The following is a 12,967-nucleotide window of genomic DNA, read 5'->3' as shown; positions in this document are numbered from 1 at the left end:
TTCCACATTGTTCTCCCTCTCTATTCAGGATCTCCTGCATAGATCCCCCTCTGAGTGTTTGACAGTGGTAGCTGGGCACCATCTAGTTCTTCTGGTCTCATAGTCATATAGGCTAAGTGCAATGTTATTACACATAATCCTCATAAAGCCTGATTGGAAGGTATTTTCATCCACTTGATAATGTGCTGTCCCAAAGTGTGTGTCCTTTCCAATAGCCCATGTGTGGCAACAACATCTGCTGAATTAGCAGAACCTGAGAGCAGAGTACATATTTATTCCATACCTTTGGCATTTTCTCTCAGTGGAAACTCAGTTGTGATTTAATTACTTCTTTTCTGGATTTGACCTGCGTGTTAGGAGTTCAGCTGATGCAGAAATGAGAGTCCCATAGAAGAAAGATGAGAATCTGCTTCTGTAAGGATTTACAATCTTGAAAACCTATGGTCTGGTTCTACCCTGTCTTCACAGGGTCTCTGTGAGTCAGAATCAACCCAGTGGCAATGGGTTTGTTTTTTTTTTCTTGTTGGGGTGTTGCAAACAATTATCATACTTGGCTGCTCAGCAAAGGTTTGGTGGTTCAAGTTCACCTAGAGGCATCTCAAAATAAAGGCCTGCTGATCTACTTCCAAAAAATTGGACATTGCAAACCCTGTGGAGCACAGCTCTACTCTGACACACATGGGTCACTATGAGTCGGAGTCATCTTGAAGGCCCTTGGCTTTTGGATGAACAAAGAAAAAGATATGGGGACAGCCATAACATCAAAACAGAGGAAACATCAGAAGAAGATGGACAGAACACACAAAGTCACTGTACCAAAAAGAATTGGTCAATGTTCATCCATTTCAGGAGGTGGCATGTGATCAAGAACCAATGGTACTGAAGGAAGAAGTCAAAGCTGCACTGAAGGAATTGGTGAAAAACAAGGCTCTAGAAATTCACTCACTGAGATGTTTCAACAAATGGATGCTGTGCAGAAGGCATTCACTCAGTTATGCAAAGAGATTTGGAGACACTTACCTGGCCAACTGACTGGAAGAAATCCATATTTGTACCCATTCCAAAGAAAGGTGATCCCATAGAATGTGGAAAATATCAAATAATATCACTGATATCACATGCAAATAAAATTTTACTGAGATAATTTTAATGGTTGCAGCAGTATATTGACAGAGAACTTCCAGAAATGCAAGCTGGATTCAGAAGGAGACGTGGAACGAGGGATGTTATAGCTGATGTCAGATGAATCTTGGCTCAAAGCAAAGAATACCAGCAAGATGTTTGCTTGTGTTTTACTGACTATGCAAAAGCATTCGATTGTGTGAATCATAACAAATTATGCATAGCATTGAGAAGAATGGGAATTCCAGAACACTTAATGGTACTCATGAGGAACATGTACATAGACCAGGAGGCTGTCGTTCAAACAAAACAAGGGGATATTGCATGGTTTAAAATCAGGACAGGAGTGTGCCAGGGTTGTAAACTTTCACCATACTTATTCAATCTGTACGCTAAGCAAATAATCTGAGAAGCTGGACTATATGAAGAAGAACGCAACATTAGGATTGGAGGAAGGGTCGCTAACAACCTGTGATACTCAGACAACACAACTTTGCTTGCTGAAAGTGAGGATGGCTTGAGGCACTCACTGATGAAGATTGAAGACTACAGTCTGCAATATGGGTTATGCCTCAATATAAAGAAAACAAAAATCCTCATAACTGACCTATTAATAGGCAGGATCACAAAAAATGGAGAAAAGACTGAACTTGTCAAAGACTTCATATTACTTGGTTCTACAATCAACGCCAACAGAAACAGTAGTCGAGACATCAGAAGATGTATTGTATTCAGCAAATCTGCTGCAAAAGACCTCTTTCAAGTGCTGAAAAGCAAAGGTGTCTCTTTGAATATTAAGGTTGTTGGGCAATCTACTTCTGTAGTGATATTACCTCAGAAATCCAATGAGGGGTTACTATGAGTCGGATCCGACTCGATAGCAGTGTTTGGTTTGGTTTGGTTAATCCAGGCCATGGTATTTTCAATTGCCCCATATGCATGTGAGAGATGGACAATGAATAGGGAAGACCAAAGAAGAGTTGATGCTTTTGAGTTGTGGTGTTGTTGAGGAATACTGAGAGTACCATGGACTACTAAAAGAACTAACAAATCTGTCCTGGAAGAAGTGCAGCCAGAATGCTCCTTGGAAGCGAGAATAGCCAGAGTTCGTCTCACTTACTTTGATCATGTTGTCAGAATGGACCATTCTCTGGAGAAGGATGTCATGCTTGGTAAAGTGGAGGGTGAGCAAAAAAAGGGGAAGACCTTCATCAAGATGGATTGACACAGTAGCCACAACGATGGGCTCAGGTATAGCAGTCATCATGAAGGTGGCATAGGACTGGGCAGTATTCCATTCTGAAGTACATAGGGTTGCTATGAGTCAGAGCCGACTCGAGGGCACCTAACAACAACAACAAAGTTGAATAAAGCAAGAAGGAGGTGTGTCCAATGGGAGGTCTCACCAAATCCTATGGGTGTGTGTGTGTGTGTGTGTGGCATATATCTGGTAATAATTAAGAAAAAATTCTAAATAATAAAAATAACTTACTTGAAATTGCTAGAATTATTTTTGGAGTATTATATTTAGTATTATTTTGATTTTTTGAATCATGTTAATGTTTATGTATTCAAAACAATAAAATTAATTCAACAACCTGAATGGGAGGAGGAAGAAATACAGGCATACATACATATTGTGGGTTTGGTTCCAGAGCACTGCAATAAAGCTGATATTACAATAAAGTGAGTTGCACAATTTTGTTTGGTTTCCCAATGCATATAAAATTTACGTTTATACTATGTGCAAATAACAATATAGAAAAGCATGAAATATTGTGAAAATTTCCAAAAGGAGACACAGAGACATGAAGTAAGCCTTTGCTGTTGGAAAATGATGCTGATAGATTTACTTGATGCAGGGTTACCACAAACCTTCAATTTGTAAAAAACATAGTATCTGTGAAGTGCAATAAAGTGATGCATGATAAAATGATATATGCCCATAAAATTGAATACAAACAAGAAAAAGAGCCTGTGTTTCCTGTGAATACTGTACACAGTGCAGTAAAAAAGTGAATAAATCCAAGGAAATTTGAACACAGTTCTTTGACTTGTCAGGCTAAAGAAGAAAAAAAGGAAATGCCAGCAAACTTGAACTCTGCTTGTTCTTGTTGTTCTTAGGTGCTTGCAAGTCATCTCCGACTTATAGCAACCTTATGTACAGCAGAACGAAACACTGCCTGGTCCTGCATCAGCTCTGCAATCCTTGCTATACTTGAGCCCATTGCCACAGCCACTGTGTCAATTCATCTTGTTGAGGGCCTTCCCCTCTTTTGTCAACCCTCTACCTTACCAAGCATGACATCCTTCTCCAGGGAATTGTCCCTTCTGACAACATGACCAAAGTAGGTGAGACAAAGTCTGGCCATTCTCACTTCCAAGGACCATTCTGGCTGCACTTCCTCCAGGACAGACCTGTTATTTCTTTCATCAGTCCACGGTACTTCCAGCATTCTTCGCCAGTACCACAACTCAAAAGCATCAACTCTTCTTCAGTCTTCCTTATTCATTGCCCAGCTCTCACATGCATATGAGGCCATTGAAAATATCATGGCTTGTGTCAGGCACACCTTAGTCCTCAAGGAGACATCTTTGCTCCTCAGCACTTGAAAGAGGTCCTTTGTGGCCAACTTGCCCAGTGCTATACATGGTCTGATGTCCTGCTGCTTCCATTGGCGTCATTGTAGAAACAAGAATGTGAACTCTTTGACAACTTCAATCTTTTCTCCATTTATTGTGATGCTGCTTATAGGTCCAGTTGTGAGGATTTTTTTTTTTTTATCTTGATATGTAATCCATACTTCAGACTGTATTCTTCAATCTTCATCAGTAAGTGCTTCAGGTCTTCCTCACTTTCAGCAAGCAAAGTGTCATCAGTGTATCGCAGATTGTTAATGAGACTTCCTCCGAACTTGATGCCATATTCTTCTTCATATACTCCAGCTTTTCGGATTATTTGCTTAGCATGCAGATTGAATAAGTAAGGTGAAAGTTCACCTCCCTGGCCCACTCCTGTCCTGATTTTAAACCATGCAATATCCCCTTGTTCTGTTCAAATGACGGCCTCCTGGTCTATGTACAGGTTCCTCATGAGTACCATTAAGTGTTCTGGAATTCCCATTCCTCTCAATGTTATCCATAATTGTTTTATGATTCACAATGTACTGGACAATGTTTCTGGGCTATTTATAAAGTTGTGCAGTAATGTATCAGACAGTGTTTCTCTGGTATTCATAAGGTTTTCCCTGGCCAATTCTTTGAGAAGTGGATGGCTTCTTCCTTCTTGCTAGTCTGTCTCAGTCTATAAGCTGTGTTGAAACCTGTGCATCATGTGCAACCCTGCTGGTGTTTAAAACACCAGTGGCAGAACCTCAAGCCTCACAGCAACACACAAGCCACCACAGTAGGACAAACTGACAGACAAGTTTGTCTCCCTTAGCTGTTTGAAACTTCTCTGCCTTCCCCTTGCCTGGATCCCTGCCACTGCTTGCCCTGTCATCCCCCTGGCTTTTCCTTTCCCCCATTTTACTGCCTCTTGGGAGTGGGGCCTGGGTCTCTCCTCTTACCTGGATCCCTGCTGCTGGTCGCTCTGTCGTCCCCCTGGCCTGAACTTTGCTTAGTAGATATGCTTTTCTGTAGTGGAATGGGTGTAGTGGTTCCTGAAACTATTTTGTGTGTAATATTGAACAAATGACTAAATATATTGGTGTTTTCAGAAAGAGGGTTCTCACTGTGGAAAAGAGTGAGAATGGGGGAAGATGACAGAAACTGTGATCTTGGTTTGGAATTAAAGGTAGCAGTATAAATTCATAATTTAAGGTATATCTATATCTATGTAATTTGCATTATCTACTACCTGTCTGTCTTTTGTCGTACTATGGTGGCTTACATGTTGCTGTGATGCTAGAAGCTATGTTACCTGTATTTCAAATACCAGCAGGGTCATTCATGGTGGACAGGTTTCAGCAGAGCTTCCAGATTAAGACAGACAAGGAGGAAAGGCCTGGTAATCTGCATCCAAAAATCAGCCAACAGAAATATTACAGATAATGGATTGGCACCGTGACTGCAACAATGGGCTTAAACATAGAAATGATTGTGAGGATGGCATAGGATTGGACAAAGCTGAGGAAACTGAAGATTTTTACCAATTTCTGCAGTCTGAAATTGAGGATGGCATAGGATTGGACAATTCTTACAACAGAATGCCAATTACTGAATGTAAAAGAAATGATAGAGCTAGAAAGACACCATTTTGTAAGCATCACAGTAATAATTGATTCAGAAAAGAATCATCAATGTTTGTCAAAATTATTGAGTGGAAATTTGATACAGATAGGTTACCTACATAGTCTCAGAGATTACTTATTCTATTATACATAAGTTTGCATCAGAGCTGACTGTGACACCTAACAAGAACAAAATGCTATACACACACACACATGCATATAGACATATATATATACGCAGAGACATAAACATATATATGTATATGAGAGAGTTGAATCATACGGAATTGCTATTCTTTCTAACATTGCCCACTGAAAGGCCAAAAGCAAGGACACTTTAGTAGCAAAAGCCCGCCTAGTGCTCAGATCTTGGTGTCAAAATACTGTTCCCCCTTAAAAGGAAATACAGTTCTAGGGGATGATCGTGTGCCAGAAAATAAGGAAGTGCTCAAAGAACGATAAATTCACTTAGAAAGAAACCAGCATGAAGGGAATCTATAGCCAAATCTGAGACAATCTGAGGATCAAAACAAATAATGACAGTAGTGAATTAAACTCAGTGAATAAAATGAAAATCATGAATTCATACTGATATTAACTAAATAAAGGAGAAGAAAAAACTCTTGCTTACAATAGGATGCCAATTACTAAATGTAAAAGAAATTATAGAGGTGGAAAGCTACAATTTTGTAAGCATTATAGTAATGCTTTCTTTGCACTACTCTCCTCTTCTGTAATTTTGGAGATATTTCAAAATAAATACTATAAAATCCACAAGTAGATTCTGACTTATAGTGACCCCCACTGGGTTTCCAAGGCAGTAAATCTTTGCAGAAATAGATTGCCCCATCTTCCTTCTGTGGAGCAGCTGGTGGGTTTGAACCACCAACCTTTTGGTTAGCAGTCAAAATGCCTTAGGCACTGTGCCACCAGAGCTCCTTAGAAATACTGTAAAAGATTAAAATTTGAAAGTTACATAAATACCAGATAATGATTAGGAAGCAAGAAATTATTAATGGCATTATTTACCATAAATGTTTGAGTAATGAGAAAATCTAAATATAAGGTCCACCACCTGTGTGTCAGTTTGTCATACTGTGGTGTCTTGTGTGTTACTGTGAGGCTGGAAGCTATGCCACTAGTATTTCAAATACCAGCTGATTCACCAAAGGTGGACAGGTTTCAGCAGAGCTTCCAGAATAAGAGATACTAGGAAAATGGACCTGGTGATCTACTTCTGGGGTTGGGATGGGGGGTGGGGAAACTAGCTAGGAAAAGCCTTATGGTTAGCAGCAGAACACTGTGTGATATAATTCTGGAAAATGAGTTCCTCAAGGCAACAACGGATTCAAACAGACCTATCATTGTGGAGATGGTACAACACCGGGCAATGTTTTGTTCTATAATACATAATGTTGGCATGAGTCAGAACTGACTTGGTGGTCCTTGAAAGTAGTGACAAACATAATACGACCTCTCATTTTCTCAGTGAGAAGGTTTAAGGAGACTTTTTGGCAAACAGAACGTGTAAAAACTTGGAGATGTACTTAAAATATTTATATTCACATACAACTTTAAAATTACATATAATAAAACATAGTTAAGGAGCTCACCTTTTAGGGCACAAATTTATTCAATCTCTTAAAGAACCTTTGACTAGAGCTACTTTTACATTATTTCACAGGGTTCTCTGGTGCAGACCAGCTTCACTTCCTGTGAGTAGATTACACATGGCCATGAATTCTTTGATCCTCCTTCCAATGAGAGTTGGTTGGACTCTAAATCCTTCACCTTGTATCTTGGATGGCCTTATGACTTGCTTGACCAAGGCAATGCAGTGGAAGTGGGACTTCTTGGACTCTCTCTGGAGCACTGAGCCATCATGTACAAAGTCCAACTACTCTGAGCCTGCAAATGCTGGAGAAGCTATCTGTAGGCACTCCCACTTTAGGCAGCAATCCTGCTGAGCACACCTTCCAACTACCCTAACAAAATAAGTCAGTGATGCCTTCCACACCACCCTATTACCTACTGAAGACCACCACCATTCATAGATGCCACATGCAGGAGAAAAATCACCCAGTCAGTTCTGACTGAATTCCTGAACTGTAAAGCTGTGAGATATAATAAATGACTGTGTGTTAACCACTAAGCTTTGGAGTAAGAAGCCTTGGTGGCACAGTGGTTAAATGCTTAGCTACTAACTAAAAGGTCAGCAGGTTGAACCCACCAGCCACTTTGTGTGAGAAAGATTTGGCAGTCTGCTTCTGTAGAGATTTACAGCTTTGGCAACCCTGTGGGGCAGTTCTACTCTGTCCTAGAGGGTCATTATGAGTCAGAATTGACTTAATGGGAACTTTTTTTTTTTGTCCCTAAGGTTTGGAGTAGTTTATAACACAGTGATCGATAAACACAATCTCCTTCCCTTTAAGTAGTTTGAGTTAGAGCACTTTTGGAACCCATGTATAATGCTATTATTAGAAATGTGTTTCAGGCTGTCAGTGTTCAGTCACATCACATCACATCAGAATAGGACTTTTATTGTTTTGTTTGTTGTTGGCAGTTTATTCATTTTATAGAAGTATATTTGTGATTCCCAAAATGTAACTACTAATTGTGCTCTTATGTTTGGCTCTTTCAAAAGTGTGTTTATAAAAAATATTTGACACTTAAAATTAGAATGACCAACCGTACAAGTTTGTCTGGGACTGAGGGGATTCCCAGGAACTGGACTTCCAATTACTAAAACCAGGAAAGTCCCTGGTAAACCAGGACAAACCTGTCACCTAATGACCAATTGTGATTACAATTGTAAAGTCACACCCTACAGAAATAGTTCCTATGTCTGTGTCAAATTTCCTTACTCCTTGTGGTAGTTATGTTTGTGTGTCAATTTGGCTGGGCCTGGTTGAGTGGCTGGGCAGCTGGTGGTAGTTATTCCCCATGATGAGACTGGCAATCAACTCCATGGTGAGATCTACCACAAGTAGCTGAGTAGCTGTCTTTGGGATGTGGTCTGCTTCCTGTATATAAGGAGATGCCTTGGGAATGGTCTCTAGCCAATGGCACACTTGGACCCTGCATGGAGCCGTGTCATTGTTCAGCAGCCTGCTATGCTCTGCCGACCTTGGGACTTACAATGGACTTAAGTTAATGGCCTACTGTGTAGTTTGGTAACATCGGGACTGTGCCTTCTTACTTATCAACCTTGGGGCTCCTCAGCCTCAACAGCCAGCAACTATCTGAGTGAAGAAATGCCTCTAGCTCCAGTGGGCCGAGAGCAGGAGGCAGAGATGGACCCCAAGGTTGAGGGGCTTTCACCCAGCCCCTAGAGCCTGACACTTTGAACTTGGACTTAAACCCTCCAAATTGTAAGAAGAAACTCCTGTTTGCTATGGCCACCCCATTTGTGGTATATTCTTGTCAGAGTGGCACTAGATAACCAGAACATTCCTATTTGGCTGAGTTCATCAGATGTCCCCTGCGAGCAGCAACACTAGCTCTGACTGAGATCATTCCAGTGACTGTGATTTCCAAACGGTACTTTGTTGTTCAAAATTGAGAAAGTACCCTCCTTCTCCCTCCCACACACACACCCCATGATATGAGAGACTTTGCAAGGCTGGACTATTATTTCTTGTCCGAGAAGTAATTTTGGAGAACACCTTATTTTGTATCTTCAGACCTACATTGTATGTTAGTTTTTGATGGAATCCATCAGCCAAAACAGAAGCCCCTTCCTCTCTTTTTCGCTCTCTCTTCCCGTCTTTGTCACTGTGTCTCTCCTATCTCTCCCTATGTCTCTTTTTCTCTTCCTCTATCTCTGCCTCTCCTCTCTCAAATTCATCTGAGAATATTACCTATATGTACTTGCTAAATTAGATGCCTAAAACAGAGCTTCAAAGAATAATCCTTTTGCCTCCAGCGGGGTGAAACCTCAAATGTTCCTCAGTGTCCTCCACATATAATAGCTGCCATTGGTGATGATCTTACCCCATATTCTTTCAACATGGCTTCTCCCCATCTCCCTTCATGGATATAGAAATGGAATTTCTCCTGCTAACGAAGGAAGGAAATTGTTGAAAGCACTAGAGCCTGGGCTTGTAACAGAGGAACTGAGTTGAACACCCAGCTCCATCATGGACCAGATGTGTGCCTTGGGCAGGGCCCTGAACCCACTGTTGCTGGTCGGTGCCCAAACTGGGAAATCTTTCTTTTCTAGGCAAAATTTCATTCAGTTCATTTTTATTGCATTGAGATAGAAATTTGAGGATATTAAGAGACAGTAACAAATCTCAAAGCAGTTTCATTTTATCCCTTTATTCCTTACCAGTGCTATGCTTATCCACACAGCTTCAGTCTTCTCAAAAAGTAGGATCTTCAAATGTTCTAACTATCCCAGCCCCAGAGTTGGCATCCTTGATTTGGAAGTGGGATGGACAAAAGAACATTTGCTGATGCACACGAACCTTGACAAGAGCCTGGTGACAATAATGGAGTGGAGGGTACTGTGAGAAGCCCATACTGCTACCCTGTCCCAACTCTTTTACTTCTTACTGAGGGCCCTACTTCCCTTGTTTTGTAGAAACAAAACAAAACAAAACAAAAAGCACAGAAACCTGGGTTCTAAACAAGAAGCTTTCAGCTAGGAATTTGCAGGTATCATGTGTTTCCCCTTCTGCTGCAGGTTTGCAGACCCTGTCTAGAAAACCCAAACTAAACCCATTGTCCTCGAGTTGATTCTGATTCATAGCAATCCTATAGGACAGAGTAGAACTGCCCCATAGAGTTTCCAAGGTTGTAATCTTTGTGGAAGCAGACTGCCACATCTTTCTCTCATGGAGCAGCTGATGGGTGCCAACCTTTTGGTTAGTAGTCAAGCACTTTAGCCATAGTGCTACCAGAGCTCCTCTCCTGTCTGGAAGGTACCCCTAAATCTTGAAAAAAAAAATGCACCAAATAGAGAAACCAAACCCATTGTCATCAAATCAATTCCAACTCATGGCAACTCTAAGTGTTTGCATCAGGATCTGTTAATCCCATCAGCTTTCCATGAGGAGGACAAATCATACACTTTAGCCTGTGATGACGTAGTGCCTAAAGCATTTGACTGCAAACCATGTTTGGTGGTTCAAACCCACCAGCCACTCTGCAGAGGGAAGACTGGGCAATCTACTTCCATAAAGATTTACTACCTTGGAAACCCAAAGGGGGTCACTATGAGTCAGAATAGACTTAATGGCACTGAGTTTGGTTTTTTTGTTTGGCTACCACATACTCTCCACTTCCTACCTTGTTATTCTTCTTCATCCCTGAGCCCTCCTCCTTTCCATTACTTCTCATAAGTTCTGCTTTGTGTGCTTTAGATCCTTTGTACCACTGAAGAGACATTTCAATGTTCCTGAACCCAGGGCTGAATCACAGATTGACTTCTTTAGTTTGTTCATTCTTTCAACATCTCTGTAAGGGCCTCAACAAGCAGGTGATGGGGGACATGGGAGAAGAAGGGCCTGAAATGGTGCAGAATTGTGATTTGGGTGGAATGTAAGGAGGGAATACCACTAAAGAATGAGAGACCCCAAGAGAAGAAGCAGGTTTGAGGGGAATATAAGAAAAAGAAAAGGCACTTAATCCCAGAATAGGTGTTGCATTTATATACCGGCAGGAGATCCAGGTGGAGATGTTTACCATGCAGTAAAGAGCATTGGTAGTAGTGGTTAAGGCATTTGGCTGCTAACACAAACAGAAAGGCAGTGGCTTGAACTTACCAGCTGCTCCATGGAAGTAAGATGAGGCAGTCTGCTTCTGCAAAGATTTATAGCCTTGGAAACCCAATGGGGGTCATTATGAGTCAGAATTGACTCGACTGAGTTTGGTTTTGGAGTTTGAGTGCCCAGTAAGTGTTTACCAAACAAATGAGAGAGGTTAAAGCAGGGCTTTGAGCTAATTCATTTTGGTTTGACCTTCTGCTAAGAATTTGCATTTCTACCTCTGATCTATTGAATCAGAATCTACATTTTAACAAGACCTTTATAGATGATTCTTATAGGTTGACAGTAGATGCCCTGGGGATTGACATGGCCAGCGGGGCAGAATTTAGTGTAAGAGTCAAGACAGAATTTTGGGAATTGCTATACTGGGATTTTATTTTATTTCACTTAGATCCACAATCAACACCCATGGAGGCAGCAGTCAAGAAATCAGACTTTGTATTGTGCTGGGCAAATCTGCTGCAAAAGACCTTTCACATTGAAGACTAAAGTGCACCCAACCCAAGCCATGGTACTTTCAATAACCTCATATACATGTGAAAGATGGGCAGTGAATAAGGAAGACCAAAGAACAGTTTATGCCTTTGAATTGTGGTGTTGGTGAATACTGAAAATATCCCGAACTACCAGGAGAGCAAACAAATCTATCTTGAAAGAAGTGCAGCCAGAATGCTCCTTAGAAGTGAGAATGGCCAGACTTTGTCTTACCTACTTTGGTCATGTGGTCAGAAGGGACTAACACCTGGAGAAGGACGTTGTTGTTGTTGTTGTTATGTGCTGTCGAGTTGGACCCGACTCATAGCAACCCCTCCTTTGGTTTCCAAGGCAGTATCATTAAGGAAGGGGAAGACCCTCAATGAGATGGATCGACATAGTAGCTGCAACGATGGGCTCAAATGTAGCAGTGATTGTGAAGATAGCACAGGACTGGGCAGTATTTCATTCTGTTGTGCATGGGGTTGCTATGAGTTGGAATCGACTCAACAGCACCTAACAACAACATACTGGGATTTTAGATTCTGACTATCAAGAGCTGTTATCTATCATTTTCTAGAGAGAAAGACTTGTTCTTTATAACACAGAGTCTTTCCTTTACAGGATGTCACTCTATCTTACTTATATAAGAAAGCAGTGCTTACACTACCAGGGAATTCAGGAGAACCAAAGGCTTCTGGTGATATAATTATTACATGCATGCTATGCACAGGTGCCCTGGTGGTTCTGTGATTTGACTAACAGAAAGGTCAATGGTTTGAACTCACTAGCTGCTCCACAAGAGAAACATGTGGCAGTCTGATTCTGTAAAAATTATAATGAAATTCATTGCCATTGAGTTGATTCTGACTCATAATGACCATATAGGTTAGAGTAGAACTGTCGCATAGGGTTTTCAAGGCTGTGGATCTTTACAAAAGCATAGTGCCACATTTTTCTCCCACAGAGCAGCTGGTGGGTTTGAATTACTGACCTTTCATTTATCACTCAAGTGCTTAGCCACTGTACTACCAGGGCTCCTGTAAAGATTAAACCAAACTCACTGCCATCGAGTTGGAACTGACTCATAGTGATCCCTCCTTGGGTTTCCAAGGCAGTATCACTACGGAAGTAGATTGCCCAACCTTCCTGCTGAGGAGTGGCTGGCGGGTTTGAACCACCAGCTTTCTGGTTAGTAGTAACATGACTTAGGCACTACACCACCCTGGAAATCCTGTGGGGCAGTCTACTCAGTACTATAAGGTCTCTAAGAATTGGAATCAACTTGCCAGCAATAGGTTTATGGCTGTGCACAGGGGATAAAAGTAAAACTATGAACCTGTCATTTGCTTTAGTTGGTGTCATTAC

Source organism: Orycteropus afer, unplaced genomic scaffold, assembly GCF_000298275.1.
Source record: "Orycteropus afer afer isolate SDZICR_OR568_19922 unplaced genomic scaffold, OryAfe1.0 scaffold00032, whole genome shotgun sequence".
Taxonomy (NCBI): domain Eukaryota; kingdom Metazoa; phylum Chordata; class Mammalia; order Tubulidentata; family Orycteropodidae; genus Orycteropus; species Orycteropus afer.
This window is presented reverse-complemented; position numbering follows the sequence as displayed.